The 22,477-nt window shown below is 34.0% G+C and overlaps 1 protein-coding gene and 1 pseudogene across 1 annotated transcript in view; both read left to right on the top strand.

Moving 5' to 3' along the window:
- Uvrag (UV radiation resistance associated) overlaps positions 1-22,477 on the top strand; it is a 170,129-nt gene that overhangs the window by 4,745 nt on the left and 142,907 nt on the right. Inside the window, exon 2 of the mRNA XM_048788040.1 lies at positions 10,316-10,442. The gene's annotated coding sequence lies outside the window, so the exon portion shown is untranslated. The remainder of the gene's footprint in view (positions 1-10,315; positions 10,443-22,477) is intronic.
- Positions 11,794-22,468, top strand: LOC125612014 (annotated as a pseudogene).

Genomic DNA, 22,477 nt, shown 5'->3' with positions numbered 1-22,477 from the left:
AAAAAAAAAAAAAAAAAAAAAAAAAGCAATTGGTAAACTTTAGGACAACTTCCATAGTTCTAGAACATTTTTTAGATTGTTAATTATTTCCAGTTTGAGGAAATATACATGAGGATAAAATATGCCTTAAGACACCAATTTTCAGCTTTTTGATCTTAAGACCCCTTTATTCTCTTCATTTGTGATAATCTCAAAATAACATGGGTTATGCTATTGATATTTATTATACTAGAAATTAAATAATTAATTACCCAATTAATTTCAAAATAACAATAATTTATTATGTTAATGTAAGAATACATTTTTATGAAAAATAAGTGTTTTTTCTAAAATGAATTGAGTTGCATAATTTTAAGTTTTGTGAATTTAACTTCATTAAAGTTCATTTCTAGTTTAATAAACTACCTGGATTCTCACATCTGCTATTGTGATATCTATTGTGATATCTCAAATCTTGTAGATTCCGACACATTCTACTTTTATACTTATGAGAAAGTGAGAGTGAAAAAGGACATAACAGTATTATTATGAATATATTTGGAAACTTCATGATTCCTAGGGTCATGTTTTTAATTCCAGTATGATCTGAGATAATATTCATTTCCATTAATGGGTTATTTATAGGTTAACTGTCATTCTAAAATTAATGTTTAATATTGCCCATGATTTTCTTGCTAAAGACCCATAAATAGGAATGTGTGCTTGAAAATAAATGAACGTTTGTGATTTTCAGTTCTGATAACAGTGTTGTGTAAAAAAACAGCTAAAATCCAATTAAAAATGATACATGGGAGATAAATATGTGACATTAGTCACACTTGGAATAAACACATAAATAGAACAAAGAAACCCATTAGAAGATATGGGATGTTAAGATCTTTGAGCAACTTGTCTTGAAGTATTTAAGAGGAAACTGAACCAGATCCCACATGGGCAGGGTTAATTTACTCTACTTATCAGAAATGAAAGCCAACAGTTCTGGCTTTGTATTACTTGATATATTTCTGTAAATGGGCCAGTTTCCGCACACGGACCATAACACAAACACGGTATGCGCACGCCGTCCTGTATTCGCTTAGTATTTGGATTAACTTGTAATTTTAGTTCTTTGAATTGAAAACATCCTAATTTTAGTGTGTATCCTGGAATAGAGCAGGTTAACCCCCAGCCAGGCATAGTCCTCTTTTCTGAAGAGTTGCTTTTCTTTCTGCTTATTTTCTTTCTCTGCTTAGGTAGAATTCAATATGCATTTTTTGTGGAAAATTTTTGAAGAAATTGATCACTTAGCTCTTTGTGGAAAAAGGTTACTTCCTAAGACTTTATCTGTTTTTTTCTTTCCCTTCAGTGATAAAAGAAGATCCTTGGCTTCCTGATCGCTCTATATGATTGCTGAAGAAAAAGCAAATTTTGTCTTAGTTCTTTTTTCTTTCATGATAAGCAACCTCATTGACTTGTTCTCCTCAATTTTTAAAATTATAAAATACACAATCAAGTTTATGACCTCAATCATTTTTAAATGACTAGTTAAGTGGTATTAAGTACATTATAATGTTGTGCAACCAGCATCACCGTCCATCTCCAAAGCTCTTTCTGTCTTGTAAAACTTAAAACTCTATGCCCATTCTCCACTACTTCTAAGCCCTGGCAACCACCATTCTATTTTCTGTTCCTATGATTTTGACTACTCTTAGTGCTTAATAAGTGGTACCATCATATAATATGTCTTTTTATAACTGGTTTATTTCACTTTGTTAATTTTCTTAAGGTTTATTCCTGTTATTGCATATTGCTGAATTTCCTTCCTTTTTAAGGCTAATATTCTATTGGAGATATATATTTAGACTTTATTACTTCGTTCTTACTTTAGTTTGGCAGGACAAAAAGTCTTTTGATTATAGTAGATCTGAATTCACAGAAAGCAGAAAACATGTCAGATTCATCTAGGAGCACATCCCTCATAAATATTCATCTAGAAGTCCCTCATAAATTTTCACTGTGTTCAGAAAATTTACTTAGGAATATTCTTTGTAAAGCCATATTTCACAGACTTTTAAGCCTAATATAATGATTGGAAATAGCTCTTGTTTTTGTGGCTTGAATGTCTTTAATGGATTATGATACCATCTGTTTAGAATCAGTATTTCAGAGATAAAGAAGAAATCATTTGGGGTGAGAAATGATTGCTATAACTTACTTTTAACACAAGTTCCAGAAATCATTTTCCATGCTCCTTGTTTCAACAAGACCGTAGCATAGTGCATCTTAGTTCCCAGACTTTCTCATTGTCTAGAAATCAAATCATGTTCTGACTTTTTTCGTTTTAAGTTTTTCACCAGCTTATTTCAAGTCTTGGTAACTTTTTAATTTATTTATTGGATTGGGTTTTTTTTTCTATCTTAATTTTGATTAGCTATTTTATACCTCTGGAAGGAGATAAGAATTTACTAGGTGATCAGAGCTAAAATTACTGAAATAGAGTCTAAAAGAACAATATGAAGGAGCAGTGAAACAGAATTGGTTCTTTGAAAAAATAAACAAGATTGATAATAAGAGGCAAAAATGGTGCTATTACAATAGATACCACTGAAATCCAGATGATCCCCCAAATTGAACCTAGAGGATAAAAAAAAAAAATCCAACAGACCAATGACAAACAGTGAAATTAAAGCAGTAATTAGTCATCCCAACAAAGAAGCCCAGGACTGGACAGACTCACAGATGAATTTGCCAGACCTTTTAAAGAAGAGCTAACACTAGTGCCCTTCATACTATTTCAAGAAATGGAAAGGAAAGGAATACTTATAAACTCATTCTGTAAAGCCAGTGCTATGGTTTGGATAATAGGTATCCCTCCAAATCTGATGTGTGAAATAATACAAGAGTGTTTGGCAGTAAAATGATTGGGTTATCAAAGCCTTAATCCAATCAGTGAATTAGTCCCCTAATAGGAATTAACTGGGTGGTGGTAACTGTAGGCAGGCAGAGTGTGGCTGGAGGAGATAGTTCCTTGGAGACATGCTTTTTGGTGTGTGTATTTTGTCCTGGGTAAGTGGAACTCTCTCTGCTTCCTGGTGCCATGTTCCCAGCTGCTTGCCTCTGCCACACACTGTCACCATAATGTTCTGTCTCATGTCAGGCCTCAAAGAATGGAGTCATCCATCTGTATATTGAGACACCTCTGAAACTAAGTCCCAAAATAAACTTTTCCTCCTCTAAAATTGTTCATGAAATCTTTTGGTCACAGCAGTGACAAAAAACTGACTAAACCAGCCAGATAATGCCACTACTAGAAAAGAAAATTATAGACCAATATCCTTGGTGAACATAGATGCAAAAATCATCAATAAAATACTTGCAAACTGAATTCAACAACACATTAAAAAGAGCATACACTATGATGAAGTTTGTTTTATTCCAGGAATAAAAGGATGGTTCAGCATTCACAAATCAGTAAATGTAATATACCACATAAATAAAATCAAAGACAAAAATCACATGGGCATTTCAATAAATGCAGAAAAAGGCTTTGACAAAAATCAACAGTTTTTTCCCTAATAAAAAGCCCTGAACAATCTGGGGATAGATGGATTTTGCCTCAACATTTTAAAGGTTATGTATGACAAGCCCAAATCCAATATCATGAGGAAAAACTAAAAGCATTTCTTCTAAAATTGGGAACAAGACAAGGATATCTACTGCCATGACTCTCATTGAATACAGTACCTGCAATTTTAGTCAGAGAAATTGGACAAGAGAAAGAAATAAAAAGGGATACAAATAGGACGGAAAGGAGTCAAATTACCCCTCTTTGCATATGATATGGTCCTGTATTTAGAAGATCCTAAAGGGTCCACCAGAAGAGTTTTAAATCTAATAGAAGTCATAATAGAGTATTATGATACAAAGTTAACATTAAAATAGCTTTTATTTATGCCATTAATGAACCTACTGAGAAAGAAAAACAATTCCATTCCTAATAACTTATTTTAAAAAAAGAAAAAAGGAATAAATCTAACCAAAGAGGTCAAAGACCTCTACAAGGAAAATTACAGAGTACTGAAAAAGAAATTGAAGAAGTCACCAGAAGATGGACTTACCATGTTCATGGATAGGCAGAATTAATATTTTTAAAAATATTTATTTTTTAGTTTTAGGTGGACACAATATCTTTATTTTTTATTTTTCTGTGGTGTTGAGGATCGAACCCAGCGCCCCGTGCATGCCAGGCGAGCGTGCTACCGCTTGAGCCACATCCCCAGCCCAGAATTAATAGTTAAAATAGCCATATTAGAAGCAATCCAGATTCAATGCAATCCTCATGAAAATACCAATGACATTCTTCACAGAAATAGAAAAAACAAGTCTAAAACTCATATGGAAAAACAAAAGACCCAGAATAGCCAAAGCAATCCTGAGTAAAAAAACAAGGCTGGAGGCATGACAATGCCCAACTTCAAATATACTACACAGGCATTGTAACAAAAATAGCATGGACAGGCATAAAAGCAGACATATAGACTAATAGAATAGAATGAGAGACACAGACATAAGTCCATACAACTGCAGTCATCTGATTCTTGACAAAAGGTCCAAAACATATGTTGGAGACAGACAACCTCTTTAACAAATGGTTATCTGTACGTAGAAGAATGAAACTAGATCCCTATCTCTCACCCTATACAAAAACCAATTCAAAATGGATCAAATATCTGTGTATAAGATATATGAAATATTGAAGCCTCTAGAAGAAAACATAGTGAAAACATTCAAGATATAGGCACAGGCAATGACTTCCTGAGTTCAGTTCCTATAATTCAGGAAATAATAACAGGAATTGATAAATACAACAATATTAAACTGAAAAGCTCCTGCACAGCAAAGAAGACAATTAACAGTGTGAAGAGATAGCCTATAGAATGGGAGAAAATCTTTGCCAACTATACTTCTAGCAGATGATTAATACCTGTTAGGTTTAGATTAGGTGTCCCCCAAAGCTCATTTGTGTGACAGTGCAAGAAAGTTTAGAGGTGAAAAGATCTGATTAGGAGAACCTTAACTGAATCAGTGCATTAATTCACTGATAGGGATTATCACTGTAGGTAGGGTGTGGCCAGAGGAGATGGGTCATTCAGGGCATGTCTTTGGAACATATATTTTGTCTCTGGAGAATGGAGCACTCCCCGCAACCCTGCTTCCTGGTGTAATGTACCCAGCTGCTTTCCTCTACCACATACTTCTACCCCTGAGGAGTAGAGTAGGCCATCTGTAGACTGACCTTTGAAACCATGAGCCCCTAAACAAACTTTTCGTCCTTAAAATTGTTCTTGTCAGGTATTTTGGTTGCAGCAATGGAAAAGCTAACTAAAACAATACCAAATACATAAAGAACTCAAAAATCTTAACACCAAAACAACAAATAACCCATTCAATATATGAGAAAAGAACTGAAAAGAAACTGCTTCTCAAAAGAGGTTCAAATATCCAGTAATTATATGACAAATGTTCAAAGACTTCAGCCATCAGGGAAATGTGAATCAAAACTATTGAGATTCTGTCTCACCCTAGTCAGAATGGAAATCATCAAAAAGGTAAATTACAATAAATTCTTGTGAAGATACAGGGGAACAGGAACCCTTAAACACTTTGGTGGGAATGTGAGTTAAGAGAGCCACTGTGGAAATCATTACGGGGGTTCCTCCAATAAACTGAAAATAGAACTACCACATGATCCATTTAAACTACTCCTTAATATTTATCTGAAAGTGTTAAAGTCAGAATACTTTAGAGATACCTACATATTCCATGCATACACAATTCACAATATCCACGTTATGGACTCAGTATAGGTGTTAGAAGAATGGATAAAGAAAACATGATACACACACACACACACACACACACACGACTATTATTCAGCCATAAAGATAAACAAAATATTTTTTCAGAAAAAAATGGATGGAACCGAACATCATCATGTTAAATGAAATAAGATTCAGACAAGTATCATGTTTTCTCTCCTATGTGGAAATTAGAGGAAGGGGAAAAAGGACATCAGGAATGCAGAAGGGAGACTATTGTAGAAGAAGAGGATCAGGGTAAAGGTGAAAGGGTATGGGGAGACAATGAGGAATGAAATTGATTAAATTATGTCATGCCATATGCTGTATAATTAATATATACTAATGCACAATTAAATATATACTAATGCTGACATTTTACCGTGTACCTCTGTGACTCTAAAACAACAACAACAAAACTTTCTTTTCTGAACAAATTTTAGGTTTACAGAAAAATTGTGCAGAAAGTATAGTAAACTCCCAAATACCTTGCTCCCCACCTCAATTTATTCTACTATTAAGATCTTATATTAGTGGTATATATTTGTTAAACTGTTAATCAATATTGATAAGTTATTATTAACTAAAGTCTAGTTTACAGTACTCTTTGTGGACACATGGTAAATGCATTGTCATGTATCCATCATTATAGTGTCATACAGAATAGTCTCACTTCCCTACAGATCCCTGGTACTCCACCTATTTATCCCTTTCTCCCTCTCCCAAACTCTACATCACCACTGATTTTTTACTTCTTCATAGTTTTGCCTTGTTTTAGACTGGTATGTAGTAGGAATTATACAGTATGTAGTATTTTCATACAGGCTTCTCTCACTTAGAGATATACATTTAAAGTTTCACTCTGTCTTTTCATAGATTGTTGACTTGTCTTTTTATTACTGAATGCCACTACATGGATACATACCAAAGTTTCTTTATCTGTTGATCTATTAAATAAAGTGCCTCTTGGTTGCTTCCAAGTTTGGCAATTATGAATAAAGTTGCCATAGATATATTTGTGTATATATACATTTTCAACTCATCTGGATTAATATATAAGTGCAACTGCTGTATCATATAGTAAGCTTATATTTACCTTTGTAAGAAACTGCCACACTATTTTCCAAAGTGACTATTTCTCATACCCGCTAGCAATGAATGAAAGTTTGTGTTGTTTCTCAGAGCATTTGGGATTATGAAGAGTTGCGAAGTTTAGTTATTCTAATAGGTTTATAGTTGTGTCTCATTGGGGTTTTAATTTGTAATTTTCTGATGACATATCACCATGTTTTCATGTTTATTTGCCATATACACATATGTGTATCTTCTTTGTTGAAGTGACTATACACATATCTCTTCCATTTTTTAATTTGGTTGTTCATTTTCTTATTGTTGAGTTTTACTTTATTTTCTTATTATTGAGTTCTTTGTATATTTTGGATACTAGTCTTTTATCAGATATGGATTTTGCCAAGATTTTCTTCCAGTCTGTGACTTGTCTTTTCATTCTCTTACTAGTGTTTTTCCCAGAGGAGTTTTTAATTTTAATGAAGTTCAAGTTACCAATTTCTTCTTTCATGGGGCTTGATCATCTAAAGACTTACCTAGATTTTTCTCCTGTTACCTTCTAGGAGTTATTTAGTTTTTATTTCACATTTAGGTTTATGATCCATTTTGAGGTAATATTTACAAAAGGTGTAAGGTCTGTATCTAAATTGATTTCTTTGATTGTGATTTTGTTTTCTTTTCATGTGGCTATCCAGTGATTTCAGCATCATTTGGTGAAAAGAATGTTCTTTCTCTATTGAATTGCTTTTGTTACTTTCCCCAAGATCATTGGACTGCATTTGTATGGGTCTGTTTCTGAGTTGTCTGTTTCCATTCCATTGATCTTGTTTGTTCTTAATCCTATACTGTCTTGATTACTGCAGCTATACATTAAGTCTTAACGTTGGATACTAATATTTCTCCAACTTTGTTGTTTTCCTTCAGTGTTGTGCTAGTTCTTCAGGATCTTTTGCCCTTGTGTAATCAGAAATCAGTTTGTTGATAAAATAGCTTTTTGAGTTTTTTATTCTGATTGCTTGGAATCTATCAGGTTGGGGAATATTGACATTGTCTTCATATCCATGGACATGATCTATCCATATACGTGAATTTTCTTTTATTTCTTTCATTGGAATTTTGTAGTTTTCATTATAGATTTTGAATATGTTCTTTAGGTTTCTACCAAAGTATTTCATTTCTATGCTAGGATAAAGTTTTTTTTAAAAAAATTTTAATTTCAAATTCCAATTGTTCATTGCTGTTACACAGGAAAGCATCAACTTTTGTGTTTATTAATACTATGTCCTGCAGTCTTGCTGTAATTGCTCATTGGTTCTAGAGGTTATTTTTTGGGTTTTGGATTTGGGATTTTATTGTTGTTGTTTTTGTTAATACATTGGGATTTCCAAATAGACTAATATATTATTTTTAAACAAATATTTTATTCATTATTTCCCATTCTGTATAAATTTTATTTCCTTGTCTTATCTAGTTTCTTACCAATAATTCTGATATTAGCTCTACTTTAGCTAGTAGACATTTTCTACCAATGGAAGGAGTTCCCCTTTTTTCTAGTTTCTGAAAGGTTTTTTTTTTTTAAATCATGAACAGGTATTGAATTTTGACTTGTGCTCTTTCTACATCTATTGATAAGGATCAGTAGCTTTTTCTTCCTTAGTCTGTTGTTGTGATCAGTTATATTAGTTGTTTTCAAAGCAACTTACATACCTGGAATCAATTCCTTTTGGCTATGGTGTATAATACTTACACATTGTTGGGTTTGATTTGCTAATATTTGTGATATCTTTGTCCAGTTTCGGTGTTAGGATTGTGCTGGCTTCATTCAGTGAAATAGAAAATGCTTCACATTTTCAGAAGAGATTTTAAGGAATAGGTATTGTTTCTTCTTTAAATATTTGGTAGAATTCACCAGTGAAATCAACTATGCCTGGTGCTGTTTTATTAACTCTAATTATTTAAGAAATTAAATGATTAATAAAACAGCACCAGGCTTGCTTACTCCTTCCTTCCCTCTGTCCCTCCTTCCCTCTTTTCTTTTTTCATTCATTCATTTGTTCATTTAGTATATTTTTTCTGCTATTTAAATTGGGCAATTTCTATTGTTCTGCCTTCTAACTAACAGATGGTTTTCTCTATCTCTTCCATTCTGCCTTTGAGCTTAATTTACTGAGGTTTTTGTTCCAGTTATTTTCAGTTCTAAAATTTCCTTTTGGTTCTTATATCTTCTGTTTCTTTACTGAGACTTTTTATATTTTTGTTAATTTCAAGCATGTTTTTAATTATTGAAACATGTTTATGGGGGTTACTTTCATATCTTTGTGAGATGATTGTACCTTTTCTATCATCTTCATGTTGGTATCTATTGATTGTCCTTTTTTATTTGTTTTGACATCATCTGGTTATCAATATGATGATTGATTTTTTTTTAAATGGTAACTTGGATATTTTGGATATAATGTTATAAATCTCTGGGTTTTATTTAAACCTTTTGTTTTAGCTGGCTTTTTTTGATGCTGCTGTGGTAGGGAAGGAAGAAGTGCTGTCTCATTATTGCCTGGTGGGTGTAGCTCCCTACTAGGACTCCATTGATACTTTTGGCTGAGTAGAGTATAAGTACCTCATTGCTGCTTTCTACCTGGCCTTCACTGTATCACAGAAAGTAGGGTGCCTCATTAGTGATGGGTAATAGTGAAGGTTCTGATTCTATTAGGCCTGCTTTGACACCATTGCATTGGAGTGAAAGAGGGTTATCTCATTACTACCAGTATGTAGTAGAAGTACAGGCTCCTCGGGTGGTGTTCATTGATTCTCCATGGACTTGTATTTATCAATATAATTGCGATTAATAGTTCCTTATTGCCTAACAGATACGAAAGCCCTATATGTCTTTCTCTGAAATGAGCTGGGAATTAGAGCACTGTGGTTCAGCTTGGCAAGAATAGAAATCTAATTTTTGTTTCTTTGGATTACCGGTTATGAAGTTTTTATATAAATGAAGTTATTATATTATGTGGCATTTTAAAACTGGCTTCTTTAACATAGCATTATGTTTTCAAGGTTCATCTGTGTTTTAACATGTATTGGTACTTCTACCACTGAGCTCCATTTTTTTCTTTACTAATAATTTTGTATCTTGTATTACAATATCAGGAAAGGAACCCAAGATATTTTGTAGTGTTTTTGGGCTCTTAGAACCATACCTAGACTTAAGATGTGCTTCTACTCTTATTCTTGGCTTATTTCTATAGTCTTTTCATTAAAATGATAGGGCTGATAATTAAGTTACTTGAGAATTAAGGTTTGATGAATATTAAACCATTATTCATTTGAAACATTGCTAATGAATAATTATTTATAGTCATGAACTTTCTATTCATAAATTTACCTGTGATTTTTTTTTTTTTACTTAGAAAAAAGAAAGTGAATGCCTGCAATTAAAAATTTTGGTGCTTCGCAATGAACTGGAAAGACAGAAGAAAGCTTTGGGACGGGAAGTAGCATTACTACATAAGCAACAAATTGCATTACAGGACAAAGGTGAGTTGAAACCCCATATAAACAGTGTAACTTCCACATTCAGTAGGTTTTCTACATAGGCTCAAATAGTTATCTTTGTTTAAATATATTGATAGGACAATCTTTAATTTTAAAAGTATTTTTGAGGAATTTTGAAGTTGATATACACAGAAGAGTATACAAATTCATACATACATATGTACAGCTTGAATTTTCACAAAGTGAATGCACCCATGTAAGCAGACCCTTACATCAAGAAACAGCATTGTCAAGACCCCCAAACCTTAGAAGCCTTCACTTCCTCCCTTCCATTCAGTACATCTCCAAACAGATCAACCATTACCCTGACTTATTAAACCAAAGATTGGTTTTACCTAATTTTGAATTTTATAGAAATAAAATCATATGTAGTTGCCTTCTGTTAAGTCTGTTGAGGACCCTCTATTCTGTTCCATTAATTTGGTTTTCTACCACAGTTTCACTGTTTGAATTTTCTTCATGTTATAATAGGTATTAATATGTGTTAAAGTTCTTAAGCATATTGTTGTTTTTAAGTTCATCTTTGTTATTTTCATCTTTTGCATTTTCATTGAATTTCTACACAAAGAAAAAAAAAAGTTTTGCAAGGAGTTAGAGGGAACTGCTTTGAGTATATTTATCAATATAGTTGCGATTAATAGAATCTTTACAATAAATCTGTTGTCCCAAGAAAATGATATATTTCTTTGTTTATTAGATCTTCTTCAGAAAACATTATTGAAATAAAGTAGTTGTTAGTATGTGGATTTTTCTCATGATTAATTGAATTTATTTCTGATTTTTTATATTTTATGGCACTATTGTAAGTATCTTTAAGTTTTATTTTCTACATGTTGCTGCTGTATAGATATATAATTAAATTTTTAAAGTAATACTGATTTTTTATTATTTTGCATTTGAAGAAAAATTTACCAGAAGCCTGATCCAAAGATTAGCTTTTGTTAATGTTAGAATTCTGACCTTGGAACCATAGTTCTTGCTATGATTATTTATTTGTTATAATTTGATGACACTGTAATCAAATAATTAAATTGTAATTTCATTATAGTTTAACTTTAATTATATTACAAAGATATCAAAATTGCAAAAAAAAAAAATTGTTGTTGTTTTGATACCAGGAATTGAACACAGAGATGCTTAGCCACTGGGCCACATCCCAGACCTTTTTATTTTTATTTTTTAATATTATTTTTTAGTTGTAGTTGGACACAATGCCTTTATTTCACTTATTTATTTTTGTGTGGTGCTGAGGGTCTCGCATGTTCGAGGTGAGTGCTCTACCACTGAGCCACAACCCCAGCCCTAGCCTTTTTAATATTTTATTTAGAGACAGGGTCTTGCTGAGTTGCTCAGGGCCTAAGTTGCTGAGGCTGACTTTGAACTCATGATTCTCTTGCCTCAGCCTCCTGAGCCACTGGGATTACAAGCATGTGCCACCATGCCTGGCACAAAAGTTTTAAACATATTTACTGAAGTCTAATTTACGTACCTATAAGTCACCATTTTAAAGTATATTATTAAGTCTTTTTTAGTTAATTCTCAGGATTGTGCAGTGTTCACAACTCAATATTTAATTTTTGCTAATTTCTTCTGAAAGAAAACTGATACCTATTAGGCTTCATTCCATATTCCCCCTATTTCCAATCCTAAGCGAACACTAATCTATTTTCTGCCTCTATAGATTTACCTATTTTGGGGATCTCACATAAATGGAATTATATACTAAATGGTATTTTTACGACCAACTTCTTTCATTTAGCATATTTTTGAAACTTTCAACCATACTGTAGTATGTATCAGTACTTCTATAAATTTAATAAAGTATTAAATTATATGTACATACTACATTTTATATATCCATTCATCAATTGATCGATATTTGGGTTGTTTTCACTTTTTCACTCTCATGAATAGTGCTGCTATAAAGTGTTTTAGTCCTACTGATGTTGTTAATTTATGGACCATACTTCATACAGCAAGGATATGTATGATATGACAAATTTTTAAACTGAAGTGATCTTAAAAAATAGGAATAAAACAGTTTTATATCATACTTTGGTGGGTTTCTGTACCATTAAATTTCAACCCAAATGCCTTACAAAAGCCTTCTATGGTTCACCTCAACTGGAATACTTGAGCCACACTAAACTTCTTTTAGTTCCTTAAATAAGCTTTGCTATGTCTCATCTGCATTCAGTCCTTTGCTTAAATGCTAAGCATTCACTCTACCTCTAAGCTACATTCCCAGTTTTTATATGTTTTTGAGATAAGTATTAGTTTGTATTTCCCTGAAATATTAGAATCATTAAAAGGTTAGGATCTAGTTGACACTGTTTCCTCGCGTAAGTAGGAGATAGAGAGGTGCTGTTGGATTCACTCTGTGCCCACTGGAGTCTCTGTAGACTGGAATGATCACACCGGGGGAGTGGGAAAGAGGAGGTAGCTGGATGCAGATCATCAAATATATTTATTAGTAGATCCTATATTAAAGTAGATTATAGGGATTGACCTAGTAACCAGAGACATTCTATGATATAGGCACTTGGTTCTGAGTCCAAGAGCTCAATTAGAATATAAAATCACTAATATATGATATCCAATCTTTACTTTGCTACTGATTTTTGTAGACTGACTCTAAAGGAATTATTTAACTTCTGCATCTTTTTAAACATCTGTTCCATAAGGCTAACAGCCCATAATAGTGCTATAGGAATTAATTTTTATAAATATTTTGAAGAAACCAGGTGCCTGTTATATATTTTATGTTTTTATTCATAAAAAATCCAATGCAGCAGAATGATTTATTGGAAAGAAGATAGAGAATTTCTGTCCATTTTGCTTACTTGCTGAATGGCCCCATCACTCTGAAGAACTTCATTACTCTCTACACCCATGTTTTCCCTTCCTGTACCTCGGAGATGGTAGTTCTCAACTTGTGATCTAGAGCAACTTCCAGCTGAGTCATGACTGATCTTTTCAGTATTAATGTGTATATATTTTCATTTCTGGAAGATTTTAGTAATTTAACTCATGATATTTAATTAAAAAAAATAAAAACAGACTTCCCCTCATTAGGGTCTGAAATCATAGGACTTTCCCACTAATTAATTCTGTTGTTTTACAGTCTTTTGTCCTAATCCAACCCCCATATCTTTTTGAGAAGCAACACTCTACCAAAATTAGTTTCTGGAAATTTGTTTTTAAAAATGATATGTAAAGTTGCTTTTCAGCATCCTGGTGCTGCTACACTGCAGATCCCATGCAGTAACCCAGCCAAGATGCTGGAGGAGACCCAAACCCAAGACTACCTATGGAGGACGAGAAAGTGAAGACCTTCATCTTCCAAGCAGAGATTGCCTAGTTGATGTTATTGATCATCAACACTTTCTACTCAAAGAGATCTTCCTGTGGGAGCTGATTTCCAGGTGTCCAGTGCCCTGAACAAAATCAGATATGATAACTTGACAGATCCAGTAAGCTAGACTCTGGGAAGGAGCTGCACATTAATCTCATGCCAAACAAATAAAACCAAACCCTCACGATTGTGGTTACTGGAATTGGAATGACTAAGGCTGACCTGATCTGTAACCTTGGTACTATAGTCATGTGTGGGTCCAAAGCCTTCATGGAGGCTTTGCAGGCTGGTACAGACAGACATCCCATGATTGGCCAGTTCAGTGTCAGCTTTTATTCTGTGTTTCTGGTTACTGAGAAAGTGACTGTGATCACCAAACACAACAATGATAAGCAGTATCCGTAGGAGTCCTCTGTAGGGGGCTCCTTTACTGTCAGTACTGACACAGGGGAACCAGTGGGTGGTGGCACAAAGATTGTCCTTCATCTGAAAGAAGATCAAATTGAGTACTTGGGGGAAAGAAGAATAAAGGAGATTATGAAGAACATTCCCAGTTTATTGGCTATCCCATTACTCTCTTTGTGGAAAAGGGACGTGATAAAGAAATCAGTGATGATGAGGCTAAAGAATACGATAAAAAGGAGGGAAAAGAAAAAGGAGCCTGTGACAAACCTGAAATTGAAGATGTTGATTCTGATGAAGAAGAAGAAAAGAAGGATAGTGACAAGAAGATTAAGGAGAAGTATATCAATTATGAAGAACTCAACAAAACAAAGCCCATTTGGAATAGAAATCCTGATGATATCACTAACCTGGAGTACAGAGAGTTCTATAAGAGCTTGATCAGTGATTGGGAAAATCACTTGGCAGTGAAGCATTTTTCTGTTGAAGGACAGTTGGAATTTAGAGGGTTTTTTGTTGTTGTTGTTGTTGTTTGTCCCAAGATGTGCTCCATTTGACCTCTTTGAAAACAGAAAGAAAAAGAACAACATTAACTTATATGTATGCAAAGTTCTCATCATGGATAACTGTGAGGATCTAATCCCTGAATATCTGAACTTCATTAGAGGAGTGATGAACTCTGAGGATCTTCTCTATATAGTCTGTGAATTGTTGCAACAAAGCAAAATTTTGAAAGTAATCATTAAGAATTTGGTCAAAAAAAATGCTTAGAACTGTTCGCTGATCTGGCAGAAGATAAAGAGACTCTCAGAGCTGTTACAATACTACACTGTCTGCTTCAGGGAACGAGATGGTTTCTCTCAAGGACTGTTTCACCAAAATGAAGCAAAACCAGAAACACATCTGCTGTATCCCAGGTGAGATCAAGGACCAGATAGCTGACTCTGTCTGTGTGGAGTGTCTTTGAAGCATGGTTTAGAAGTGATCTCTATGATCAAGCTGATCAATGAGTACTGTGTCCAACAACTCAAGGAATTTGAGGGAAAGACTTTAGTGTCTGTCACCAAAGAGGGCTTAGAGCTTCCAGAGAATGAAGAAGAGAAGAAACAAGAAGGAGAAAAAGACAAATTTTTTGAAAAACCTCTGCAAGATCATAAAGGACATCTTAGAGAAAAAGGTTGTGTCAAACTGATTGGTGACCTCCTCATGCTGTATCATTACAAGCATCTATGGCTGGACAGCAAACATGGAAAAAAATCATGAAACTCAAGCTCTGTAATCAGCTCAATAATGAGCTACATGGCAGCAAAGAAACACCTGGAGATAAACCCTGACCACTCCATTATTGAGATCTTAAGGCAAAAGGCACAGACTAACAAGAATGACTAGTCTGTGAAAGATCTGGTCACCTTGCTGTATGAAACTATGCTCTGGTCTTCTTACTTTGGTTTGGAATATCCCCAGACCCATGCTAACAGGATGATCAAACTTAGTCTAGGTATTGATGACACCAGTGCTGCTGTAATGGAAGAAATGCCGCCCCTGGAAGGAGACGACGCACATTGAGCACTGAAGAAGTAGACTGAGCTTCTGAAGAACCACTCATACATGTGTTCCCTACTTCCCCTCATTCCTAATATGTTTTTTTTTTAATATTGTTTTTTAGTTGTAGTTGGACAAATACATTTATTTTATTTATTTATTTTTATGTGGTGCTGAGGATTGAACCCAGGGCCTTGCACGTGCTAAGAGAGTCTACCGCTGAGCCACAACACCAGCCCTGTCATTCCTGATATGTTTCCATGGAATATTTTTGTTCTTTGTTTTTGATAACATTTATTAAACAGTCTATATGGCATGACATACTACTTAAAGGAGAAATAGGATTTCTTCCTATTTTTAAGTGATACTATGATATTTTAGGCACTAAAGTAGAGATAGTAATGCTTTTTCTAGTTTCATGCTGGCTTATTTTAACAGGTTGAGATGTTTGTTCTAAGACATGTAACCTATCGTTAACTTTGTAGTCCAAAGTATTTGCTACCAAGTTGTATCCCTAAGTAGACCATACCAAATATTTTGTCCCTGAAGTGTTCTACTATAGACCTCAATGTTTAAAAGAAAAATATTTGTTAAAATGGCTTGAGTTTCATCTTGTTATGATCGATGTTTTAAACTTTCTATCCCTTGTAGTTACCCACTGTGCATGTACGTCCTCTAGAACCAAGTATTTAAACTGAAATAATCTGCTGGGAGAAACTCTCCAGGACTTGTTTTCCAAAGAAATATATTTAGAGGAACAAAACTATAAACCTCCCTAGGTGTTTTACAAAGCCTTTCAAAAAGTAGCTCATAAAAATAAATAAATAAATAAATAAAAGTAAAGCTTGTGAACGAAAATGTAGTACTCAAGTCAACAGTCAGCTTTCAAGAGTAATAAATACAGATGAGTTTTAAAAATTATATATAACACTGTTCTTAAGAAAATGTATTCAGTAGAATCTAGGGCTCTCATAAACAATGCTGAGTGGTACCTAGAAAGCATTGTTAATTTTACAAAAGTACAATTCTTCCATCTGTATAGGAAGAAGCTACTTTTAATACAGTTGGTTTCTTGATAATTAGAATAACACATGTATTACTTTGCGTTAGAACATTCGTAAAGATTATCATATTTGATCCTCAAAACATCCCTGAAAGCTAAGTAGGGCAAATGTTGGTACCTTCATTTTATCTATGAGGTACTGCAAAGTAAATGACTTGGCCAGAAACACACAGAAAATTGGGAGCAAAGATGAGATATGGACCCACTTCAACTTCAAGTTCTGGGTTTTGACTTCAAGTTCTGTGCTTTTCTCGGTATTTCATTTCACCTAAAACCTTGAAAAGTACATTCATTTGAATCCCACATAAATTCTGTGAAACAGCTCTTACTGAACTCCTGTAACATGCCAGATATTTTAGATGTTAAAATAGTCCTTGCCAGGTGCGGTGGTGCATGCCTGTAATCCCAGCAGCTAGGAAGGCTAAGGCAGGAAAATCATGATTTCAAAGCCAGCCTCAGCAAAAGCAGGATGCAAAGCAACTCAGTGAGACCCTGTCTCTAAATAAAATATAAAATAGGGCTGGGGATGTGGTTTAGTGGTCGAATGCCCCCGAATTCATTCTGGTTACCCCTCCCCCCACCAAATAGTCCTAGAAGATGATTCTTACTCCCTTTTCCCAAATGAGAAAAACTGGAACTCAAATACTTCCCAATATTACAATCAAGTGATAGATACAGATTCAAATAAAGTTTCTCTGATCCTAAAGCCTTTCTTGTTTCCACCAAATAAGATTATTGTTCTTTCTTTAGTATGTCTGACTTGTAAACTGACAATTTATTATGTTTCCATCTGGCCCATGGACCAAGAGCTAGAGAACCTTTTCTGCTTTATTCCTTTTCATTCTAGGAAATAATGATTAAGTGAATTTTCCCCAAAGATTCCTTTGGTTTGTTAGCACTTAAGATCTGCCATTTTCTGTTTGTCCTTAAGACAATCCATTCAACCTTTCTGGGCAGTTGGGGGGAATGTCCTGTTAGAATTCCCTAACCATATTCTTCTCCTATTAGATTTTCCAGTTCCCTTTGGTAAGGGACAATCAAAAGCAAACACATTGTTTTGATGACATAGAGTATAGAAGAGATCAGATATGTCAGGTTTCATTGCTCAGATTTAGGAAAATACATTCCTCTTAATAATTTCAGTGAATCAGAAGTGATGGTCAAAATATGAAATGCTTTATATGAAATTCCCAGTTTGACAAATTGACACTTTCTTAAAAAAGAAAAAGAATCATAAAGTGTATTTGAGTTAATACTTAAGTTTCTTTCAAAAAGCCATAGGTTTCTATTTGAACTTATGAAGATGTTATTAAGCATCATATTAACAGTTTTCTCCTTCACTTAGGTTGTAAGGTTTTTTAATGAAAAATACTTCTCACAATTTTTAACTCTAGCTATACTTACTAGAAATAGTGGCAGAATTTAAACTTTATTGATCTGAATATGTTTTAATTGTTATAGTCATCTTATAGAAATTCCTAAATATATTTCCTTAAAATTTATTAATATTTGCCTTTCAAAAATTTCTAGACCTGAAAGCAGTATTTCTCTAGGATTTGCATCATTAACATTTTCTTACTTTTGAGTGTTAGCACTGAATGCCGCTTGTGAGAGTTTGTGATGGTGGAGTTTGTGATGGTGGAGCATGGGGAGGAACAGAGGGATCCTGAGCAAAGTTTGCATTTTATTTTATAAATGAATAAATTTCTATACATTTGTGATGATTTATCCTAGTAATGCCTTCACTGGATGTAAGAAAGGCAGACTGTCGTATTTAAACCTCCTTCTCCAGTGGAAGGTACAGATGTATAGATATATGTCACTTGACATATTTTGGTTTGTTGTAATATTTTTTCCATTTACTCCTTAAAAGCACAGGAAGTGGTATTTCCAAATATGCATTTATAATTTGATGGTTCAACATTCAGGTAAAAAGATACCATAAGGTATGAAAAGGAAGTGGAACAACAACTCATTTGTTCAAGTGTGTGTATGCACACGTGCATGCTTGTGGACGCCTTGTCAGTTCATTTACTCATCATTTATGTAACACTTAAAAAGAGCTAGAAACTATGTGAGATGTTAGAATCATGAGAGATGTGATAAGTATGTGACAGAGATATATAAAAGGTATTATGTAAGAATATATAGAAGGTCTGCATCTGAAAAATCAGAAGTCCAGGTGAAAGTGACATGCTGAGTCAGTAAGAATATGTAGTAGATACTTAGGTGGGGGAAAGGTGAGACCTTACAGGTGTAGGGAGCACTTTATACACAAGCCAAGAAAGTAGAATAGGGAATTCCTTAAGCAATTCCAATAAAGGAAGGTAGTTTCTTAATTTAAGGTAGTTCCTTCCACTAAGGATTTGAGAAGTGTCCATAGAAGAGACTAGAGAAGTGTTTTTAGTTGGCTTTTCCACCACTGTGACCAAAAGATCTGACAGAACAACTGTAGAGGAGTTAAAGTGTATTTGGCATTCACTGTTTCAGAGGTCTCAGACATAGACGGCCAGCTTCATTGCTCTGGGCTGGAGATGAGGCAAAACATCATGGCAGATGTAGAATTTCAATCCAAATCTGATTCCTAAGTCCATGGGCTTTCTAATTTAAGTGCACTGCCCCCATGTGATTAACCTATTAAGAACTAAAATTAGCTCTGATTTCAGCAGTCAAGCCATTTGTATCGAAGTGTAAATGGTATCAATTGCTTCCCATTGCCTGTTACAAGGAAATTTAGCACTTATTGAAAGGGAGGAAAAATATTCTCTTAATATTAGATCTTGAGAGAGATTAGCACACAGTTAATTATGTACACCATATTCAATATCAGAATGAAATACAGTTCATTGTAATTTTGTAAGTCATAGTGAGAAATATCTATTAGCCCTTAAGAAGGGCAGTGTCATAAATAATAATACAAAAAGGCAATTTGTGGAAGAGAAGCTAAAGAATTCCAAATATATTGCTTTTTGGTGATCTGACTTAATTTGGAAAACCCAGAAAATCATAGTTTATTAGCTTTAACTGTAACTTTGACAGAAGCTGGCCATTGGTGAGAGAGAACTTGAAAAGTCTTGTGTTTTCTTTTGTTGGTAGAAGCAACATTCATGTTCTTGGTGATTAGATTTACAGGAGCCAATGCTGACATTGGCTTATTAAAATTATAACATCTGACTTGTGTTTCTGCTAAATAAATATGCCATCTTTCTTAGCAGAGTGAAACATTGGTGTATGCTTGGGCAGGGACAAGAATTTCAGAAAGCAGTTTTGGAAGATGGTGAGCCAGGCACATGCATTCACTGTTTTTCTCTCCCAAAGACCCATTGATACAATAAAGATAACATGCATAAAGGATAAATCAATGGTGATGGTGAAAACAAAAGAGTACCATCAGACTCACAAAGATTTTGACACAGTTCTCAAAGTTGTAAAGTAGATAGGACTGTGGAGGAATAAACTAGAGTAGAGAAAAATGCAGCCAGAACAGAAATGGAAAAGGCTACAGTGAGAGTTCCTGACATGGAGAGCACTCAGAGACTTCAAGCTTAGAATTTTCAAGTGTAGAGATCAGGAACTAACTATGGCAGTGATCAGAGTATTGGACCTACTGGGCCATTCTCTTTCTTCTGTGTATCTGGAGTAATTCCCTATAACAACAAGCTTTAGCTGATTTGTAAACATAATTGATTCTTAACCTGGTTAGGCCCCATGGTCTAAGTGTTTGGAATGGTAGAATGGTAGAGCAGATCCTAAAGTGACTGTGAACTTTTATTACCGACCTAGAGAAAGACATAAAAGACAGCTGTACTTAGGAGTGAAATACCCTAAAATAATACAACCCCAAAGCAAAATTCTCTTTATTTGATATTCAGTTTAAAATAAAGGTACTACCTTCTCTCAACACATATATCCTAAAAGGAAGCTTGATCGTCTGCTTCAAAGAAACTATAACAGTTGTCTATACTAAAACTAATCATTCATTCATGAATTAGAAGGGAGAGGCAAGGGTCATCAGATTATTGAAGAAAACAGCATGAATGGGATGAAGTTGAAAAAATAGAGTAGCTTGACCCAAAAGGAACAAAAAAAATAAAAATAAAAAGAACAAAGAAGAGCTTTTAAAAAGTATCCTTAGAATTGACTTCCAGCCTCTTCCTGGGACATAGGAAACTGTATAAGGTCATAACTTTTCATGAAACTATCTGAGAAATGGGTCTCAGGGCAGCCACATAGCCCAATGTGTAAGGAAAGACACGCACCTCCAATGAGAAAGGATATGAGTACTGATCACGAACGGCAGAGCACTGGAAGAAGTTAGGACCACTGAATAAGAAGATAAAATAATTCAACTAAAGCTTTTAACAAATAGTTATGGTCAAATGTGGGCTAGTATGAAACCCTAGCAATTATAAGGCAGTTCACACTTGCTACACAACTTCTGCATGGTCCTCCATTCCATATTCAGAAGGAAGGTTGTAGGCAGGGCAGTTAATCCAAGGTTTACATCTGGAAGAGGGGAGCAGATACTATTGCAGGAAAAGCATAGTCCTTCTCTAAGAACAAAAGCATTAAACTTCTTGTGGTTAGTTGAAAAATAGCCAAATGCATAATTATAATTAGAAACTCTAATACCCATCTCTCAGTAATTGATAGAACAGATAGAAAATTACCAAGAATAAAAGACTTCAAAAACACTCTCAAATTACCACTCCCCTGAACTCTACCAGAATATACTTTTTTCTCAAGTATACTTGGAACATTCTTTTAGACCATATTTGGTATCATAGAACTTGTTAACAAATACAAAATAATTGAAATCATACAAAGCATGTTCTCTCACCAAAACAGAAATAAGCTAGAAATCACTAATTCAAAGATATCTAGCAAATTTCAAATACTTAGAAATTACCCAACATACCATATTAACTCATGAAACTGTTACATATGAACATGTGAAGGGATGCAAGCTTAGAGGAAAGTTAAACATTTGAAACTTGCATTAGGAAAGAAAGATCTTCAATCAATAATCAATAACATAAAACTAGAAAATAAATCAGAATGAAGGGGAAAAAATGAAGGATAGAATTCTCTGAAATTGAGAACAGAAAGAGTAGAGGATATCAATAAAACCAAAAGATAGTTGTTTGAAAAGATTATTAAAATAACCTATAGTCAGACTGAACAAGTTGAAAGAAAGCCAGCACAAATTACCAATATCAGGAATGGTAAGGACAATCATTACAGATTCTACAGAAAGTAAGATGTTAATAAAGTAGTTATTTCAAAAAACAATATGGTAGCATGTCACAAGGACACTGGAGCCTATATATTTACTATATATAAAATAATTATATATAGTAATGAATTATAAATCATTGAAAAATAAAGAAGAATCCATGATTCTTCACTGGTAATAGTTAAGGGAAAAGGTAGAAAGACTCTTGCTTAGAGAAGAAAGCTGAGTGCAACTAATAAATATGGAGGTTGTGCTGGAGTTGGGCATTATTTTGCAACTGTGTAGGAAAGATTGATTCCAGCAAAAATCACAGATAAATGCTAAATCTAGGAAGAACTTTAGATGAGAAGCAGGAGATGTGTGTGTGTGTGTGTGTATTTAGATTCACTTTTTTTTTTTTTTTTTTTTTTTTTTTTTTT

This window comes from Marmota marmota, unplaced genomic scaffold, assembly GCF_001458135.2.
Source record: "Marmota marmota marmota unplaced genomic scaffold, marMar, whole genome shotgun sequence".
In the NCBI taxonomy this organism is placed as follows: domain Eukaryota; kingdom Metazoa; phylum Chordata; class Mammalia; order Rodentia; family Sciuridae; genus Marmota; species Marmota marmota.
This window is presented reverse-complemented; position numbering and strand designations above follow the sequence as displayed.